This window comes from Cervus canadensis, chromosome 25, assembly GCF_019320065.1.
Source record: "Cervus canadensis isolate Bull #8, Minnesota chromosome 25, ASM1932006v1, whole genome shotgun sequence".
Taxonomy (NCBI): domain Eukaryota; kingdom Metazoa; phylum Chordata; class Mammalia; order Artiodactyla; family Cervidae; genus Cervus; species Cervus canadensis.
Window position 1 is genome coordinate 1,896,898 of NC_057410.1, and position 22,050 is coordinate 1,918,947.

Genomic DNA, 22,050 nt, shown 5'->3' on the forward strand with positions numbered 1-22,050 from the left:
CATTTTATATATAAAGACACTGATTCAGCAGAGTTCATGAGGGTAAACACAGTAAAGCCTCGAAGAACCTCAAATAAGGTTAAAAATTCAAGTCTCAAGCACTGGCTCTGATTTTACTCCCTCACAAAGCCTACACAGAAACTAAACAGGTTTGATTCCTTTCAGTCATGCTATCTTAACAGTCAATTACACAATTTTTCAGCCATCACATTCATTTAGTTAAGAAGAAAGAAAAAATATTTTTGCATTACCATATAGGGAAAATACTCTAAGGGCAAACTCTCTTTGTCTTCCTGGTTTCTTTACAGTTAAAAATACTGCTAGGATATGTGCTATAGCAAATGCAGCACAATACTAATTATTGGCTCTTAAGAGGTGAGTTAGGGACATTAACTGTAAAATTCTTTCAACTCTTCAGTATGCTTAAAAATTTTACAATCAATGTTGGGACAGAAAGCTAATTATAATGTAAAAAGACATTATAAAGAGATGTTTTCTTATTTTACTCTCTGGTCAATATATGAGTCAGAGAAGGCAATGGCACCCCACTCCAGTTCTCTTGCCTGGAAAATCCCATGGACAGAGGAGCCTGGTGGGCTGCAGTCCATGGGGTCGCTAGGAGTCAGACACGACTGAGCGACTTCACTTTCACTTTTCACTTTTATGCACTGGAGAAGGAAACAGCAGCCCACTCCATTGTTCTTGCCGGGAGAATCCCAGAGATGGGGGAGCCTGGTGGGCTGCCGTCTATGGGGTTGCACAGAGTCGGACGTGACTGAAGCGACTTAGCAGCAGCAGCAGCAATATATGAGCAGACGAGTTTATCTGTGAATAAAGCACGTGTGTGTGTGTCGTGAAACAAAAGAAGGTTCATTTGTTAGTAAAAATCCACTAATGCTGACTAGGTTTCACAGGACACACTGATACATCAGACTAATACGTGTTTATTCTGCCTGTAGCCAGCGTTGTCTACATGCAGTGAAGGAAACTCTTGTCTGCCAGGGAGTAGGGGAGTGTTTTGACAACAGTAACTCATCTAATGCTTAAATATTAGGTTGGTACTGTAATAATTGTGGTTTTGCACCATTGAACTTTGCCGTTTGATATTGGAATACATTCTTAAGTAAATGTGGTTATGTTATGCATTTCTTGCTTTATGCTTTTTTGTTAATGACTTATTACTTGCCATTTATTTTATACTTATTTTAGACTAAGGATATGTTAGACAAAAAGCAAATTCAAGTGATATTCTTATTCGAGTTCAAAATGGGTCGGAGACAACTTGCAACATCAACAACGCATTTGGCTCGGGAACTACTAACGAACACATAGTGCGGTGGTGGTTCAAGAGGCTTTGCAAAGGAGAAGAGAGCTTTGAAGATGAGGAGCACTGTGCCAGCCCCTGGAAGCTGACAACGACCAACTCAGAGCAACCGTCAAAGCTACTCCTCTTACAACTACACGAGAGGTCGCCAAAGAACTCAATGGCGACCATTCGTTCCACATTTGAAGCAAACTGGACAGGTAAAAAAGCTTGATAAATGAGTGCCTCAAACGCTGACTAAAAATCAAAAAAGCATCCTTTTGAAGTGTCATCTTCTCATATTCTATGTAACAACTATGAACCATTTCTCGATCAAATTGTGACGGGCAACAGAAAGTGGACTGTATACAACCATCAGTGACGACCAGCTCAAGGGCAGGACCAACAAGCTGCAAAGCACTTCCCAAAGCCAAACTTGCACCAAAAAAAGGTCTTGGTCACTGTTTGGGGGGTCTGCTGCCAGTCTGATTCACGACTGCTTTCTGAATCCAGCGAAAACCACTACATCTGAAAAATACGCTCAGCAAATCAACGAGAGGCACTGAAAAGTGCTAACGCCACCACCACACGACGTGCTTCCACTGCAAGGACACAGGTTCAATCCAGCCTCCGGTCGGAGAGCTAAGGTCCCACGTGGCACAGACAAAAATCCAAAACACCGGCCAAGTCACAGTCTAGACAACAGACCTCTAGAACATATACCTCAAGTTATCTGATTATTTTTCTTTTCTTCTCTTTTCCCTTACACCTAGTAAAGGAATAAGACAAAAATCACATGCTCTAGAGCTTTTTTGGCACTGGAGAGATGACGATTCTAGAAAATTTAACTTCAGTGTGAGCAGGAAACTCAGAATGGAATGTACAGAGGGAAACATGGTAAACTAAAGACAAAGAGGAATCCAGATTTGTGAAAACTGGTTCCAAAAAGGCAGACAAAATGAGAAGTCTGGGATGCCCTGAAGGGTTCCAGAATATTACACCTAAGCCAAGGAGGGCACCTGTTATTTTGGGGTGCAGAGGTGTCCTGTTGAAACAACGGTGTACCCAAGGGCAGCAAGGTGTGGGAACAGGGAAAGCAGAAGAACAAGTAATTCATCAGTAGCTGAAGCATAACCCTGAAAGCAAAGGGAAAAGGAGCAAAATATAAGGTAGGTGAGATAAAACAAGCTAGATTTTAATATATGTGTATGTGTGTGTGTGTGTGTGTGTGTGTGTGTGTGTGTGTGTCCTAGCGTTTGTACTGGGAGCAAGATGACATTTAAAATTAAGCTGGAGAAAGTAACAGACTTCAGTTTTCTTTGGCAGAAGGGTAAAAACTAAATGAAATATTAGAAGGAATAAGACTAGGGCAAAGAGGCCAGTTAAAGGCCATTACAGTTATCCAGATAAGAGATGATGGTGGCAATGCTGATGGAGAGAAATTAAAAAGGTTCATCAGAAATTGAGCAGATAAGAGACTACCTAACTGCATGATTACTTAACATTAAAGAGTAAGAATGACTAAAGTATGACATCCAGGTTTCCAGCTTACACAACTACATAGTATAATTCAAAGAAAAAAGAACTCATTTATGCTTTGGCCATACTGAGTCTGAGATGCTGTGTGGTAGTCATATGGAGATGTTCAAGAGACCACTGAATAAATGAGCCTACTGCTCAGGTAAATGATCAAAATTGGACACAGAGAATTACAAATTGCCAGCTTATCAGTTCAGTTCAGTTCAGTCGCTCAGTCGTGTCCGACTCTTTGTAACCCGATGAATCGCAGCATGCCAGGTCTCCCTGTCCATCAAAAACTCCCGGAGTTTACTCAAACCCATGTCCATCGAGTCTGTGATGCCATCCAGCCATCTCATCCTCTGTCATTCCCTTCTCCTGCCCTCAATCCTCCCAGCATCAGAGTCTTTTCCAACGAGTCAACTCTTTACATGAGGTGGCCAAAGTATTGGAGTTTCAGCTTCAGCATCAGTCCTTCCAATTAACACCCTGGACTGATCTCCTTCAGGATGGACTGGTTGGATCTCCCTGCAGTCCAAGGGACTCTCAAGAGTCTTCTCCAACACCACAGTTCAAAAGCATCAATTTTTCAGCACTCAGCTTTCTTCACAGTCCAACTCTCACATCCATACAGGACCACTGGAAAAACCACAGCCTTGACCAGACGGATCTTTGTTGGCAAAGTAATGTCTCTGCTTTTTTTTTTTTTTTTTTCCAGTGGGTTTGTCATACATTGACATGAATCAGCAATAGATTTACACGTATTCCCCATCCCAATCCCCCCTCCCACTCCTCTCCACCCGATTCCTCTGGGTCTTCCCAGTGCACCAGGCCCGAGCACTTGTCTCATGCATCCCACCTGGGCTGGTGACCTGTTTCACCATAGATAATATACATGCTGTTCTTTCGTAACATCCCACCCTCACCTTCTCCCACAGAGTTCAAAAGTCTGTTCTGTATTTCTGTGTCTCTTTTTCTGTTTTGCCTATAGGGTTGTCGTTACCATCTTTCTAAATTCCATATATATGTGTTAGTATGCTGTAATGTTCTTTATCTTTCTGGCTTACTTCACTCTGTATAATGGGCTCCAGTTTCATCCATCTCATTAGAACTGATTCAAATGAATTCTTTTTAACGGCTGAGTAATATTCCATGGTGTATATGTACCACAGCTTCCTTATCCATTCATCTGCTGATGGGCATCTAGGTTGCTTCCATGTCCTGGCTATTATAAACAGTGCTGCGATGAACATTGGGGTGCACATGTCTCTTTCAGATCTGGTTTTCCTCAGTGTGTATGCCCAGAAGTGGGATTGCTGGGTCATATGGCAGTTCTATTTCCAGTTTTTTAAGGAATCTCCACACTGTTCTCCATAGTGGCTGTACTAGTTTGCATTCCCACCAACAGTGTAAGAGGGTTCCCTTTTCTCCACACCCTCTCCAGCATTTATTGCTTGTAGACTTTTGGATAGCAGCCATCCTGACTGGCGTGTAATGGTACCTCATTGTGGTTTTGATTTGCATTTCTCTGATAATGAGTGATGTTGAGCATCTTTTCATGTGTTTGTTAGCCATCTGTATGTCTTCTTTGGAGAAATGTCTGTTTAGTTCTTTGGCCCATTTTTTGATTGGGTCATTTATTTTTCTGGAATTGAGCTTCAGGAGTTGCTTGTATATTTTTGAGATTAATCCTTTGTCTGTTTCTTCATTTGCTATTATTTTCTCCCAATCTGAGGGCTGTCTTTTCACCTTACTTATAGTTTCCTTTGTAGTGCAAAAGCTTTTAAGTTTCATTAGGTCCCATTTGTTTAGTTTTGCTTTTATTTCCAATATTCTGGGAGGTGGGTCATAGAGGATCTTGCTGTGATTTATGTCGGAGAGTGTTTTGCCTATGTTCTCCTCTAGGAGTTTTATAGTTTCTGGTCTTACATTTAGATCTTTAATCCATTTTGAGTTTATTTTTGTGTATGGTGTTAGAAAGTGTTCTGGTTTCATTCTTTTACAAGTGGTTGACCAGCTTTCCCAGCACCACTTGTTAAAGAGGTTGTCTTTTTTCCATTGTGTATCCTTGCCTCCTTTGTCAAAGATAAGGTGTCCATAAGTTCGTGGATTTATCTCTGGGCTTTCTATTCTGTTCCATTGATCTATATTTCTGTCTTTGTGCCAGTACCATACTGTCTTGATGACTGTGGCTTTGTAGTATAGTCTGAAGTCTGTCTCTGCTTTTTAATATGCTGTCTAGGTTGGTCATAACTTTCCTTCCAAGGAGTAAGCATCTTTTAATTTCATGGCTGCAGTGCCAGCTTATAACAGATGCTAAATGAAGCTATCAGGGTGGATATGTGACAAACTACGTAGAACAATATTCTTCTAAATGTTATCCAAGACAACTGACCAGAGACATCACAAATGCCTGGAATGTTGGTTAATACACAAATTCCAGGGCTCCATCCCAAGCCTACTAAGCCAAAATCCCTGGGCATAAGCCCAGGAACCCATGTTTCACCCATTCACTCATTCCATAAACGTGTACTGAAAGATCACTCTAGGCACGAGGAATACAGCAGTTATAAAATAAACAAGACTCCTGTACTTATAGATTTGAGGTTTTGGCTATGGCCAGACTATAGACAAGAAAACAAACAAGATAACTAAGATAGTGGTAAGTGCTATGGAGCAAATTAAACAGAACTGTAATGAAGGAATGTAAGAACAGGGAAATGAGGTACAAGGTAAGTCACAGCAGCCGGCAGTGGTAAGATCATGAAGGCTTTTGTAAGTCACATTCTTAAATTCTCCAAGAGATGCTTATGCCATTAAGGTTTAAGAATCAGAGGTAAAGAGAGAGAATACATTAGTAACCTTAAGGAAAATACATATTTAAGAGATGAGCAGGGGACAAAGGGCCAGGAATGCAAGTGGAAAAGAAAGTAGTATCACTGAAACATTTTAAGAGAGAGAAGGGTCAAAAGTGACAAATGCTCCAGAAAAGCTGAATTAAGGATGAAAAGAAACCCACTAAATTAACAAGGTCCACCATATTCCTCCCACTGATTCTGGTGGCTGCTGGGAGCTGCTCCACCAACAGCATTAGAAATACTGAGTGACCATTCACCTTCTACACAGTCACAGCACACTGTTTCCTGCAAGTTATCAGCTGGATACTGTCCTAGATCTTTTCCCTTTTCCCACAGAATCACAAAGGAGACAACATAACTTGTGAGCATAGGAAGAAAAATGTATTTCAAACATATCACTTATTAAGTATGAGTTGTCACTGCCTTGATTCCTTTCCTCCTAGTCCTGTTACAAAGCTTACAGAAGTCTGAACCACTCTTCTCCAAGGCGCAAAGAATGCCCATAGTGCTGCTCACGTGTCAAAACCAGGCACAAATTCTTAAAATCTGACAAAAGTTCTTGCAACTGGCACATGCAACAAAAACAATGCCCCCACAAAAATATGAACTGCATCCTTGGAAAATCTGTCTTTTAATATGAATGTTGACCACTTTAAGGTTTGATGAGCTTTTAGGAAAAAGAAAATGCTTTGCAGATATGAAATATGGTTTTGATCATTATTAATAAGAAACACTGCAGCACAAATGTTGTTATCAACATGAAACACACAAAAAACATCACATACGGTAGATAATGAATCAAGTGGCAAAGGAAACTAGTTAATAATTAAAAGTTTACCTCTAGACGAGAATTATATAGAAGACTAGCAGTGGGAGCAAATTTACCTCCAAAATGGCCATCATCAAAAAATCTAAAAATTGTAACACACACACACACAAAGGAAATTTTTTTTAAAAAAAGAAAGAAAGAAAAAAACCTACAAACAATAAATGCTGGAGATGGTGTGGAGAAAAGAAAACCCTCCTAAACTGTTGGTGGAAATGTAAATTGGTACAGCCACAACGGAGAACAGTATGGAGGTTCCTCAAAAAGCTAAAAAGAGGAACTTTCCTGATGGTCCAGGTTAAGAACTTGCCTGCCAATGCAGGGGACACAGGTCTGATCCCTGGTCCAAGAAGATCCTACATGCCTCGGAGAGCGGTGCGCCGTTAACGACTGAGCCTGTGCAGGGCGAGTGTTGAAGCCCACACGCCTAGAGCCTGTGCTCCGCAACTGGAGAAGCCACTGCAATGAGAGGCCCGTGCATCGCAACTAGAGAGTAGCTCCCACTCTCCCCAACTAGAGAAAGTCTGCACACAGCAACAAAGGCCTAGCACAACAATAAATAAATATTAAAAAAAAAAAACCAAAGACAGAAATAACATAGGAACCAGCAATCCCACTACTATGCATATACCCTGAGAAAAATATAATAACCATAATTCAAAAAGACACATGTACCCCAACGTTCACTGCAGCACTATTTACAATAGCCAGAACATGGAAGCAAACTAAATGCCCACTGACAGATGAATGGACAAAGATGTGGCACATATACACACTGAACTATTAGCCATAAAAAAATACTGAAACTGGGTCATTTGCAGTGATGTGGGTAGACCAAGAGTCTGTCATGCAGAGTGAAGTGAGGCAGAAAGAGAAAAACAAGTATCATGTACTAATTCATATGTGTGGAATCTAGAAAGATGGTACAGATGAGCTTGTTTGCAAGGCAGGATTAAAGACACAGACATAGAGAATAGACTTGGGGACACACGGGGAAGAAGCTGAGGGTTAAGACAAATTGGGAGCATAGGACTGACATATACACATTGTACATACTGTATATAATGTACACATGTATGTATAGTAATGTACCTAATGTATAATGTGTACACACAGATTAACGTGTGTAAAGTTGCTAGTGAGAAGTCGCAGTGTAACACGGGGAGCTCAGCTTGGTCCTCTGTGATGACCGACGGGTGGAATGAAGGGGAGGGACAGGAGAGAAAGAGGTTCAGGAGGGAGGGGATATGTGTATACAGCAGCTAAGGCGCTCTATTGTACAGCAGAAACTGACAGAATACTGTAAAGCAATTATACTCCCCCCACAGAGAAAGATACACACATCCCAACATTCACTGCAGCACTGCTTATAACAGCCAGGACATGGAAGCAGCCTAAATGCCCATCAACAGAGGAACGGATAAAGAAGATGTGAAACATATATACAGTGGAATATCATTCAGTCATGAAAAGGAATGAAACAGTACATTTGCAGCAACATGGATAGACTTAAGAGATCATCATGCAGAGTGGAGTAAGTCAAAGAGAAAAACAAATACCATATATTAATGCTTTTATGTGCAATCTAGAAACATGGTACAGATGAACTCATTTGCAAAGCAGAAACAGAGATACAGATGCAGAGAAAAACTTATGGATACCAAAGGGGAAGGGGGTGGATGGGATGAACTGGGAAATTGGGACTGACATATATACACTACTACATATAAAACAGAAAACTAATGAGAACCTCCCGTATAGCACAGGGAGCTCTATTCAGAGCTCTGTGGTGACCTGAGCAGCAAGGAAATCTAACAAGGATGGGGTATACATGCAAATATGTGTGTGTGTGTTTGCATAACTGATTAACTTCGCTGTAGAGCAGAAACACAACACTGCTAAGCAAATATACTCCAATAAAAACTAACTTAGAAAATCGCCTGCGGGGCTTCCCCGGCGGCTCAGCGTCCCAGTCCCCCTGCCAAGGGGAGGCGTGGTCTGATCCCCGGCACAGAAGACCCCACGTGCTGCGGAGCGGCTGAGCCCAGGAACCACAACTGCCGAAGTCCACAGGCCCTACAGGCCGGGAAGCCACCGAATGAGAAGCCTGCGACGCCACAGCAAAGATCAGACCCCACTGGCTGCACCTAGAGAAAAGCCCACACAGCGACGAAGACCCAGCACAGCCAGAAACAGATAAACAAACACTATCAAAACACTTCACCTCCAGAAGATCAAGTGAGATTTCACTGGTCTGCAAGTCCGTTTCTTCTCTTTCTTTTCCCACTGCCTCACAGATGCACAATCAACAAATACCAATTAGAAATAAACTAAGTTATTTTATTAAAGTTTTTGCACAGCAAAGGAAATCATAAACAAAATGGCAACCCTCAGAATGGAAGAAAGTATTTGCAAATGAAGCAACAGACAAGAGATTAAGCTCCAAATATATATAAGCAGCTCGTGAAACCCAATTAAAAAAAAAAAAAACCAATCAAAAACTGGGTGGAAGATCTAAATAGATATTTCTCCAAATAAGACAACACAGAGGGCCAGTATGCACATGAAAAGATCCTCAGCATTTGCCTTTTTACTATAGAACAGCAAATCAAAACTACAATGAAGGATCACCTCACACTGGTCAAAACACATCATCAAAAAATCTACGAACAATAAACGCTCGAGAGGGTATGGAGAAAAGAAGGCCCTCCCACACTGCTGGCGGAACGTGACCTGGCACAGCCGCTATGGAGAACAGTACTGTTTGTTTGCTGTTCAGTCACCAAGTCACGTCCAGTCTGCAACTCCACGGACTGTAGCCCGCCAGGTTCCTCTGTCCATGGGATTTCCCAGGCAAGAATACTGGAGTCAGTTGCCATTTCCTTCTCCAGGGGATCTTCCCGACCCAGGATCAAACCAGCATCTCCTGCATTGGCAGGCCAGTTCTTTACCGCTGAGCCCCGGAGGCGGATTCTTCTCCAGGGAAGCCCCAGGGAGCAGCACGGAGGTCCCTTAAAGAGTAAAAACAGAACCCCCACTCGACCCCGCAGCCCCGCTCCTAGGCGGAAGCCCGGAGAACACCATGACTCAAAAAGACACCTGCACCCCAGCGTTCAGTGCGGCACTACTGACAACAGCCAGGACACGGAAGCAACCTAAATGTCCACAAACAGAGGAATAAAGAAGATGTGATAAACAGACATAGTGGAGTATTGTTCAGCTTTAAAAAGGAACGAAATAGTAGCATTTGCACCAACAAGGATGGACCTAGAGATCACCCCACTGAATGAACTAAGTCAGACAGAGAAAGACAAATACTATATGATATTGCTTATATGTAGAATATTTTTTAAATGGTACAAATGAGCTTATTTACAAAACAGAAATAAAGTCATGAACATAGAAAACAAACTTATAGTTACTGAAGGGGTAGGGGGTGAGGAATAATTGGGAAACTGGGATTGACATATTCACATTACTATATGTAAAACAGATAACTAATAAGAATCTGGGCCTCCCAGATTACGGTGGCTCATTAGTAAAACAATCCGCCTGCTAATGCAGGAAACAGGTTAGATCCCTAGGTGGTAAAGATGCCCTTAAGAAGGAAATATCAACCTACCCCAGTATTCTTGCCTGGGAAATTCCAAGGACAAAACAGCCTGGCAGGCTACAGTCCATGGGCCACCAAAGAGTTGGGCATGACTTAGCAACTACACAGCAACCCAACGGTAAGGACCCCCTGTGCAGCGCAGGGAATGAGTGCTCTGAAACTTGGGGCGGGATGGACCAGGAGACCGGGATCGGCATGCATACAGCACTGACACCATATGTAAAACAGACAGCTAACGAGAACCTCCTCTACGGCACAGGGAACCCTACTCAATGCTCTGCGGTGGTCTCAATGGGAAGGAAACCCAGAGAAGAGGAGATGTGTGTAAGCACAGCTGATTCAGGCTTCCCAGGTGGCACTAGTGGTCAACAGTGGTAACGAGTCTCCTGTTAATGCAGGAGACGCAGAAACATAGTTTCGACCCCTGGGTTGGGAAGAGCCCCAGAGGAGGACATGGCAACCCACTGCCGTATTCTTACCTGGAGAATCCCATGGACAGAGGGACCCAACGGGCTATAGTAGTCACAGAGTCACAAAGAGCCTGACGCGACTGAAGTGACTTGGCGCACACGCGTACACAGCTGATTCGCTTTGGTACACGGCAGAAACTCACGCAACCCTGTAAGGCAACTACACTCTAGTAAACACTACAGGGCGTCCCTGCTGGCTCAGGGGTGAAACAGCTACCTGCCAACGCAGGAGACGCGGGCTCCATCCCTCAGCAGGGAAGACCCACATGCCTGCCACAGAGGAACGAGGCCCATGTGCCACAATTACTGAGCCCATCCTCCAGAGCACAGGCTCAGAAACAAAACTCCACTGAGCCACGTGCGGCAGCCACTGCCGCCCACGCACCCTAAAGCCCCTGCTCCGCAACAAGGAAGCCACCGCAACGAGAAGTGTGAGCACAACTAGGGAGCAGCCCCTGTTTGCTGCAACCAGAGAGAAGCCTGCACAGCAACGAAGAGGCACAGCCAAAAATAAATCATTTGAAAAAAAAAAATTAAATAAAAAAAATTAAAAAAAAAAAACAAAAATAAATCATTTGTAATTAATTCATAACTCTATCATGAGCTGTATGGGGAAAGCCCCCAAAAAGTGGATGTATGTGTAACTTGATTCTCTCTGCTGGACAGCAGAAATAACTGTAAATCAACTATACTCCAATAAAAATTAACAAAAAGAAAGAAAAAAGAAATTGAACTGTTTCTTTCTTAACTTATAGACCTTTATCTTTTTATGTTTTTGGCCACACGTGAGGCTCGTGGGATCTTAGTTCCTCCACCAGGGACTGAGTGCAGGCCCTCAGCAGTGAAAGCAGAGTCCTAACCACTGGACTGATTATTTTAAACCCTGCTGATCACCTCATTTATCTTTACATTTCTAGCTCTACAGGATAAGGACTCAAGCTGAGATACTTTGGGACCTCAAAGTAATTGTATGGGTATAAAACTACAGTTTTTACTCACCTGCAAAAGATTCTCAGTCTTCAATGAAAAGCAAACAAAACACCACGACCACCTTCAGTGCACTGGTCTAAGTCAGGGAAGAGGCCTTACCAGAGCACCTGACAACTGGCTTCATTCTGTTTTCCCAAGAAAATACCCAGAACGCTCTAAAAATTATCTCCTAGCAGTTAGAGAGACTGAAAAGATTTATTTTTCTCCTTGTGGTATACAAATTAAGGAGGGATAGAATAAAATGAGCCTTTTTAAAATTACCAGAAGTTTTCTGACTACTGGAGACATGACTGCCTGAACTTTGGGATGTTTTTTTGGTTGTTTTTTGTTTTTTTTTACCGTTTCTCCTTATCCTCTCTCATCTCCAGGCTGGGGTTCCCAATTTGATTAGTTCTTTTTTAAAACATTTCAGGAAACTTACTGTCAAAACTAGAAAGCTGACAGCACTTCTGTGATGGTCCAATGGTTAAGAATCTGCCTAGCAATGCAGGGGATATAGGTTTCGATCCCTGATCAGGGCACTAAGATCCCAGATGCTGGAGCAACTAAGCCTGCTCACCGCAACTGGAGTCTGGGCACAACTGGAGTCTGGGCAGCACAATGAAAAATCCCGCAAGATGCATCTAAGGCCCGATGCAGCCAAATTAACTAATTAATTAATTTAAACAAACAAAAACTAGAAAGCAGAAACGGTTTTCCCAGTATAGATTCAAACAAATGGATTGAACAACTCATAAGAGATCTTGCAGAAAAGCAAAAAGTGCTTCGATTTACAAAACATCCCAGAATCTTTCCTTTCATACAGCCCAAGTAAAAATGATGGAAGCACTGCAGATTACCATAGTTAGGGCTTTCAACACCCATTTTTTTTAAGAGTTGGAGAAAACAGACACAATCTAAGGGAACTCAAAAAGGAATTAGATCAAGGTTAAGAAATCTTTCCTATCTATACCTGTTTTCAGAAATAAACCCAAATTTAAGAAGGAACAAACAGAATAACTTTATCAGAGAGATGGAACAAGTGCTACTTTACCAAAGTGGCAACCATAGTAAGAACAAAAGGTAACCAGAAAAGACCATTAAGTGAAATGTTTTCTACAGAGGGTGAAAGGATACAGCAGGAGGAAAATACTAAAGCCACTGTGTATGAAGACCGTCTCTAAAATTAGACCCACCAACTGTATTCATGCACACATATTCAAGCCATGAGTCCAGTTATTTTTCCTACTTGTAAGTTGGCAGCACATTTCACAGAGGGACATTTAGAGTCCTTTATCCCATCTCACTAGTAGACACAAGGGAAAAAATAAAATAAAAACAACACCCATGTGCACACACACAGAATTTCACAAAATTCTCTCCTCTGTACTTCCTGGGGCCATGTAATGAAAACGCAGCACTTTTATCCCTTCCTCAAAACTTGCTTTCTCCTAAAAGCTTTCCTCGAGTTCATGAAGAGACCGGGCACAGGAACAAGCAATGCCTCCTTCAGAAACCATTACCTACACTGGAACATCAGTGCTCAGCACAGCATTCATCTCTTCAGAGGTGAGAACGTACGATGTCCCAGTATCTCTAGGTACTGAGACAGACTTCCTAGAAACTTTGTGAAAGGATTTTAAAAGGAACAAATGTGGTAGAAGCCTTTATCAATGTGCCAAAATTATACCAGAAAGTATTCACAAAATGAGAACATACCTCTCTACGTTAATAATAACAGTATCAGACCCAGTCCAATATACACATGATCCCCAATTCTCCCACACTCCCACCCCCAACTCAAACCTTTCTCTCATAGGCTTGGAAGCTTTCAATGTCCTGATAAAAATTTAAACAAAAATTTTGCAACCAGCATTCTTATAAAGTGTTAAAAGCACTATCTCACTCCTTTCACCTTCCTAAGCTGAAAAACAGTAGCCAGGGCTGCTCCCAGAGAGAAATCTCATCCAGGCCACTTTTGCCAGAAGGTCAATGAAGATAACAAACACACCAATCAAGAAATAAGAAAGGAAAAAATATATGATGGAAAATCCACAGAACTCAGGGGGCCTGCTCCCTTATCCTCAGACTGAACTTAGTTGCTAAAACCCAAAAATGGGTTTGTGGAAAGAAGGATCAGACGTTCCCCACAATCAAACACTCCAACATTGTTAGAGAAGGGTTTTCTTACAAGTTTTCAAGCTCAACTGTCTCCACATTAATAGGAGGGGGGAAAGAATCTAACCCATACAACCCAGACTATAATAGTAACATCTTCAGTCTACTGAAAAATTCCAAGTGGAACCAGCCTACTTAATTCTGAGGCCAAAGAGGTAAGAATGGTGGTATCTGTCTCTTCGAGGATGTGAACCAATCTCCAAGAAGAGCCTGAAACAGTAAAAATTCTGACCACGTGAGATCTGAGATAATCTCCCTCTAAGACACCACGCTCCATCCTCTCTGCTTTCAAAGTGCTTTCACGCAAAGACCTGAAAGCACAAGACTTCTGTCAAAACAGAAACGTGGCAGGAACTGACAGGAAAAAAAATCTCAAGTTCTTCCAATAAATATCTTATAAAAGCCTAGTGGGGAAAAAAAAAAAAGCCTAGTGGACATCCATGTCGCTCATTTATCACAATGAGAGAGTTCAAGAATAAAACTTCTTTACCTGGTCAATCAATAAATTTGTTGAGCACCTGCTGCATGTCAAGGGCTATGCTAAGAGCTGAGGATACAGCAACTGATAAAGATTATCTAAACCTCATGAAGCTTATTTTCTAAAGGGTGAGACTAAACATATATAGTATGTTATCTGTTGATGAGTAAGGAGGAAATTAAAGCAAAGTGGGATAGAGTGTTATGTAACTATGTGGAGGAAGGGCTTTGCAATTTAGCTAGTCTAGGAAACGTCACTGTCACAGCGACTTTCGAGTAAAAACCTAAAGAAGGTGAGGATACAGGGTTATGCAGCTTTATAAGAAAAAGGTGATCCAGAAAGACTCACCAGCACAGCTGCTGAGGCAGATGTGCCTGAAGTGCTCAAGGAACAGTGAGGAGACCAGTGCGTTTGTTGCTGGGCGGGAGAAGGGGGCAGCAGGTAAGGCTGCTACAGATCTTAAAGAGGACTGTAAAGTCTCTGGGTTTTATTCTGATACAGGAAGCAAGTCATCTCTTCAGACTCTTTTCAATTGAAAAAATCAGGCATCCTATTCTTACATGCGCAAGTTTTTAAATTATTGTTTTAAAACTGAAGATCTACAGTGTAAATCATATAGTGGACACTAAACTGGAATTTAAACACTGTAAAATATTATTAACTGTCAGTGAAAATTAGTAACACAACTTTTGCTGAGTTCATCAGACCCTCAAGAAAGGTTCCCCGTTCTCTCAGCCCTGTGGAGAAATGTGAAGGGGAGAAAAAATACAACTAAAAGTGAACTGAATTGACTACCACTTTCTACTATTTAAGCCATTTTAGTCTTGATGCCCAAGACTCCTCGGGGCGGGGAGATAAGAGAAATAAAAGGAGAGGGGGGGAAAAAAGCATTAAGAAGAAAAAGGAGCACAAGCAACTGATTCAAATGTCAATCTGACTATCCAAAAATACAAAAAAAAAAAAAAAGGCTAGGTATTTGTTCAAGTTCTTAAGTGGAACCTGTCACCTCCCTCCACCAGTCACCATACTGACTACCAACAACACAGGGCTCAAACTTCTCAACGTTATTTAAGTCGATTTGGAAAAAATACACAAAAGTACATTCTTCCAACTGAGAGGTGAATTTAAATTTTTCCACACCGGTCTCTGGTTTAATGAACCTCTGTGACTGTTATTCGGTCATTTTTCATCATTATCCAAGAACAATTCATTTTGAATGAATAAATACTCTGTGGAGTTACTAGGCTAATGGTCACAAATGTTGCAATTTGGGGCTCCAGAGGTAATCAAAACCGAGAAGAGTTTTTCAAAGCCTCAAGAGTTAGCAGCAACTGCAAACGAAGCGTAGGCCCAACTTTTAAGCTCCAGAAACATCTCCTTGTACGTTCCAACTCAAATCTCTGTCCCTCTAATAAACTCGGGCACCACCAAGATCTGAAACACTCCAACACCTTTCCCTCCCATTTTTCCAAGGCTCGAAGAAAAACGGAGATCCAAGAAACACATGGGACTAGTCCCCCGAAGCACAAGGGCGCAAGTTTCTGGGTCCCACCGCACAGGCCACAGGTGGCGCCAGCCCCCCACCCCCCGCCCCGCGCCCCTCGCTTGTCGCCTGCGCTCCCGGTACACACCCGGGGCGTCTCTGGCCTCCGGGCCGTCCTTCACCGGAGGCTCGGGTCGACCCACCGCCCGCGGCTCCGGGCAGCGCCAGCGCGGGGAACCCAGGCCAGGGGGCCTCCGCCCGGCCGCCCGCGCGGCCGCCACGCCCCCTCCCCACGGGCCGCCCGCGTCGCCCGCCCCCTCGGCCCGGAGGTGGCCTCACCTCACGCGGGCCGTAGCGGGGAGGGCGCCAGCGTCTCCGCCCGCCGCCCGGGCCCACGGCCGCTCGGCTGCGGCTCGGCCCCGACGGCCGGCGGCGGCGCGCTTCTGGGGGCGGGCTCTTCTCAGCGGGGGTTCCCCCAGGGCCCAGGGCGGGGGAGCAGGGGGACTGGGGCGGGGGAGGGGAAAGGGGCTTGGGAAGGAAGGGGGAGAGGGGGAGACAAGGGGGAAACCAACCCCGGACAGGGAGAAAAGGGGGGAGGGGGAAAACCAGAAGGGGAAGAAAGGCCCGGAGTCCGCCCCCCGCTGCGGCCTGCGCCCGACGTCAGCACGTCCGGCGTAGTCGTCACCGCGTCCTGCGCCCGGCGCCTCGGTGCTTCCTGTGTGCCTTCTCCACGCCTGCGGACGCCCCCTGCGTGTTCACCCACCGACCCGGCGCGCTCACTCACGCTCACTCTGTCGCCGCCGCTGCCTTACCTATGTCTGCATACGCCAATCCAGATCCACGGCGCCCCTTAGTTCACCTGAAACAGATCAAGCCTGTCAGGGTCACCCTTGATTTAAACATGATACTGATAACTGAAAATTTTAAGTTTACAGAGTACTTTAAAAATAGCCTTTCACCTAGGACTGTAACTCCTGCTCCCAAAACCGCGTATATGAAGTAGATACTTGGAGTATAAATGGATAAAGATCATGTAGTAGGTAAGTGTCCATTTTTTCCCTGATGTAAAAATTTAACTCTACATAAAGTAGGTTTCAAATGGGTATATCTTTCCTCTTCTTTGCCTTTCACTTCTTTTCATAGCTGTGTGTAAGGCCTCCTCAGACAGCTATTCCAAAGGAGAGAGAACAAAGCCTTCCTCAGCAATCAGCGCAAAAAGAGGAAAACAATGGAATGGGAAAGTCTAGAGATCTCTTCAAGAAAAGTAGAGATACGAAGGGAACATTTCATGCAAAGATGGGCACCATAAAGGACAGAAATGGTATGGACATAACAGAAACAGAAGATATTAAGAAGAGGCGGCAAGAATACACAGAAGAACTGTACAAAAAAGATCATCATGACACAGATCATCACGATGGTCTGATCACCATCCTAGACCCAGACATCCTGGAATGTGAAGTCCAAGTGGGCCTTAGGAAGCATCACTAGTGAACAAAGCTAGTGGAGGTGATGGAATTCCAGTTGAGCTATTTCAAATCCTAAAAGATGCTGCTGCTGTGAAAGTGCTGCACTCAATATGCCAGCAAATATGAAAAACTCAGCGGTGGCCACAGGACTGGGAAAGGTCAGTTTTCATTCCAATCCCAAAGAAAGACAATGCCAGAGAATGCTCGAACTACTGCACAGTTGCACTCATCTGACATGCTAGTAATGTTCAAAATTCTCCAAGCCAGTCTTCAACAGTTCGTGAACCATGAACTTCCAGATGTTCAAGCTGGTTTTACAAAAGGCAGAGGAACCAGAGATCATATTGCCAACATCTGTTGGATCACTGAAAAAGCAAGAGGGTTCCAGAAAAACATCTACTTCTGCTTTATTGATTATGCCAAAGCCTTTGACTGTGTGGATCACAACAAACTGTGGAAAATTCTGAAAGAGATGGGAATACCAGACCACCTGACCTGCCTCTTGAAAAATCTGTATGCAGGTCACGAAGAAACAGTTAGAACTGGACGTGGAACAACAGACTGGTTCCAAATCAGGAAAGGAGTACATCAAGGCTCTATATTGTCACCCTGCTTATTTAGCTTATATGCAGAGTACATCATGTGAAACGCCGGGCTGGATGAAGCAGAAACTGGAATCAAGATTGCTGGGAGAAATATCAATCACCTCAAATATGCAGATGACACCACCTTTATGGCAGAAAGTAAAGAACTAAAGAGCCGCTTGATGAAAATGAAAGAGGAGAGTGAAAAACCTGGCTTAAAACTCAACATTCAGAAAACTAAGATCATGGCATCTAGTCCCATCACTTCCTGGCAAATGGATGGGGAAACAGTGGAAACATTGAGAGACTTTTATTTTGGGGGGCTTCAAAATCACTGCAGATGGTGACTGCAGCCATGAAATTAAAAGATGCTTGCTCCTTGGAAGAAAGGTTTGACCAACCTAGACAGCATATTAAAAAGCAGAGACATTACTTTGTCAACAAAGGTCCGTCTAGTCAAAGCTATGGTTTTTCCAGTAATCATGTATGGATGTGAGAGTTGGACGGTGAAGAAAGCTGAGCACCGAAAAATTGATGCTTTTGAACTGTGATGTTGGAGAAGACTCTTGAGAGTCCCTTGGACTGCAAGGAGATCCAACCAGTCTGTCCTAAAGGAGATCAGTCCTGGGTGTTCATTGGAAGGACTGATGCTGAAGCTGAAACTCCAATACTTTGGCCACCTGATGTGAAGAGCTGACTCATTTGAAAAGACCCTGATGCTGGGAAAGACTGAGGGCAGAAGGGGACGAAAGAGAATGAGATGGCTGGATGGCATCACCTACTCAATGGACATGAGTTTGAGTAAACTGCGGGAGTTGGCGATGGACAGGGAGGCCTGGCATGCTGCAGTCCATGGGGTTGCAGAGTCAGACATAACTGAACGACTGAACTGAACTAACAGTTGGTTTAAGTCCATCCTGTTTAAAATCACTGCTTCACACCACCACCCTTTAACACACAATTCTTTTTTAAAAGATCATCTTAAATTTGCAACTTCCCCCACACTGTCCATCCTAAGCAGAATCAATTTAGTTACTGATTACATGTATTTGCATCATTTCTTTACTAACTCCCTCAAAACATTGTAGTCGTACATGGATAGAATTCAGTCATTACATATTTATTATGTAGTGGTGCTAGTGGTAAAGAACCACCTGTCAATGCAGGAGATCTAAGAGACAAACAGCTAATATTTGTATTAATATTATATATATATATATATATGTATACACAACACACACACACACACACACACACACACGGGGCTTCTCTGATGGCTCAGTGGTAAAGAATCCATCTGCCAATGCAGGAGATGTAGGCTAGATCCCTGGGTCAGGAAGATCCCTGGGTCAGGGTTGCAAATGGCAACCCATTTGCGTGTTCTTGCCTGGGAAATCCCATGGACAGAGGAGCCTGGTGGGCTACAGTCCATAGGGTTGCAGAGGGTCAGACATGATTTAGTGACTAAAGAACAGCAACAAACATGTGCTGTAATAGAGAGGTATTCAATGTGCTGTGGAAACCCATGAAGGAGCGTTTAGTTCTTAGACATAAGTGAGATCAAATGAGCTACAGAGATGCTAAAGGTGAAATTTCAGCTAACCTTGAAGAATATAATTTGGAGTTCATCAGTGAGGCAATGGATAACCAACAAGGTTGTAAAGATAAGAAATTCTCCTTTCCTTCAAAAATCAGCAATGTCCAGTTTTTCAACTTGGAGGCAGGAGGCAGTGATGGCCAGGAGGAAATAATCACTAATATTTGTATAAATGTTATGTATGTATGTATGTATATAGGACTTCCCTGGTGGTTCAGTGATAAAGAATCTGTCTGCCAATGCAGGAGACATACTCAGGAGATGCAGGTTCTATCCCTGGTTTGGGAAGATCCCCTGGAGAAGGAAATGGCATACCAGTCCAGTATTCTTGCCTGGGAAATCCCACGGTTAGAGGAGCCTGGCAGGCTACAATCCTTGGGGTTGCAAAAGAATCAGACACAAGTTAGGGACTAAGGCAACTAAACAACAACAACAATATATGTACATGGAGTATAGGATATGTAGCATGCTACATCTGTTCTTTCAATTTAATCCTCAAAACAGTAGGTATTGCCCTTGTACTCATTTTATAAGAGAAGGAACCCTGGGCTTCCCTGCTGGTGTAATGGATAAGAATCTGCCTGCCAGTGCAGGAGACACCAGTTCGATCCCTGGTCCAGGAAAATTCCACATGCCACGGAGCAACTAAGCCCACGTATCCCAGCTGCTGAGCCCGTGGTCCACAGCAAAGGAAGCCACTGCCGTGAGAAGCCCGTGCACTGCGCCGAAGAGCAGCTCCCGCTCCCCACAGCTGGAGAAAGCCTGCCCAGAAGCAATGAAAACCTAGCACAGTCAAAAATAAAAAGAGAAAACTCTAGTTTAAAAAAAAAAAAATAAGGAACCCTGGGGCAACAAAGTCCCAGATTTTGAACTGAGACATTTTATCTTCATTAACTGCTCTTAATCACTACACTGTTAGAAATGCAACTGGACACGGTGGGGGCGAGGGGAAGGTAGGGTGAACTGGAAAAATAGCGTTGACATATATACACTACCATGTATAAAACAGTGGGAAGCTGCTGTTAGCCCAGGGAGTCAGGTCAGGCTCTGTAACGCCCTGGAGTGGTGGGCTGGGTTGGGAGAGACTCGAGGAGGCGGTGTATGCGTCCATACAGCTGGTCCACTTTATTGTACAGCGGAAACTAACGCAATATTGTAAAGCAATTATACTTTAATAAAATAAAATTTAAAAAAAAAGAAACGTGAGTGAAAAGGGCAGGTTTCAAAGGATCTGTGTGTCATAATGCAGAGTGCATCAGTAGGGCCTTTCAGGGACACCTGCAGTAACTGAGGAACAGCTAAGGCAGAAATGTGAAGTGAACCCTGCTCTCTCCCCTGCGTTTGCCGACCTCTTATTTCCCGACTGTCAGAGAGAAGAGGAGCAGCTGAAATCATCTTAGAGTCTGAGGGGGTCTGGGAAGTGCATAATGTCGTTAAGACATGAAACAAATAGCAATGTAACTATTTCTCCCAACCTCCAGGTAAAGTTATATCCAAGAATGAAATTAGGAATATTAAAATGTTAGATATAAGATCAATTCCTGTCAGTTGGAAGATTACTAGAAAATGACTACTAATAGGTACAGGTTTTCTTTGGGGAATGATGAAATGGTTCTCACATTAGATAACAGTGATTTTTGCAGAACTCTGTGAATGTACTAAAAACTGCTGAATTATGTACTTTAAAGGGTGAATTTTATGTTATGTGAATTTTTTGTTAAAATTCAGTAAAACCCTTATTTTATAAATAAATAAACCTATACTAGAAACTAAATAATAAATCTGCTTCTATCACAGGTATGAAAACAGAAAAGGGACTTCCCCGGCAGTCCAGTGGTTCAGACTGTGTGCTTCAATGCAGGGGGTGAAGGTTCCATTCCTGATCGGGAAACTAAATTCCCGTACACTTTATGGCAAAAAAAAGAAGAAGAAAAGATGAGCCCCTGTTGAAGAGCTAGTAAACTGTGACACAGAAAAATTCAATCACGTGTGATTTCTGATAACCAGCCTGTACACTAGCATTTATTCATCCAATAAGTGTCTTGACCACCTGTGTTATAGGTCCTGTGTGCAGTGCTAAGAATATAATGGCAGCGGATGACTTGTTAAGTGACTGCACCACAGATGGTGACTAGGGGCACAGCATCTAAGAAAGCAGAGCCCAGGAGGGCAAATATTGGCAGAATTTCTTTAGCACATCTAGGGGTGAGGGTACTCTGGCCCACAAACAAATCGACGTAGCAGACTTCCCTGGTGGTCTAGTGGTTAAGAACCTGCCTGCCGATGCAGAGGACACGGTTTTGATCTCTGGTCCAGGGAGATTACACGTGCTAGGGAGCAACTAAGATCATGCGCCACAACTTCTAAGCCTCTGCTCTGGACCCTGTGTGTTGCAACAAGAGAAGCCATGCTCCACAACTAGAGAAAGCCCCCACGCAGCAATGCAGCACAGCCAAAAATAAATAAATTTTAAAAAAACTTGACCCTATGCAAAGTTAAAATGTATTTTTAAAAAAAGTATGTAGCAAGAATAATAATAAACTTTAATCAAGAGACTTCCCTGGTGGTCCAGTGGCTAAGACTTCGTGCTTCCAATGCAGGGGGCATGGGTTCGATCCCTGGTAGGGAATCTATGATCCCACATGACGCAAAAAGTGACCCAAAAAATGAAACAAAGACACCCTGGTGCAGTCAAATAAATAAA

General features: G+C 43.2%; 1 protein-coding gene and 1 long non-coding RNA gene across 30 annotated transcripts in view; one reads left to right on the top strand and one right to left on the bottom strand.

The window, feature by feature from the left end:
• Positions 1-16,185, bottom strand: part of R3HDM2 (R3H domain containing 2) — a 158,649-nt gene extending 142,464 nt beyond the window's left edge. For 22 of the 29 annotated variants that reach the window (XM_043446948.1, XM_043446945.1, XM_043446939.1 and 19 more), the window contains exon 1: positions 16,036-16,170. The gene's annotated coding sequence lies outside the window, so the exon portion shown is untranslated. Of the gene's footprint in view, positions 1-15,844; positions 15,952-16,035 lie in introns of those variants that run through there. The other 7 variants (XM_043446918.1, XM_043446929.1, XM_043446923.1 and 4 more) reach the window with 4 other exon arrangements.
• A 156-nt stretch (positions 16,186-16,341) lies between these two features.
• Positions 16,342-21,324, top strand: LOC122427450. The gene is made up of 2 exons (XR_006265418.1): positions 16,342-16,736; positions 21,144-21,324. It is a non-coding gene; the product is annotated as an uncharacterized LOC122427450 (long non-coding RNA).
• Positions 21,325-22,050: the final 726 nt, after the last annotated feature.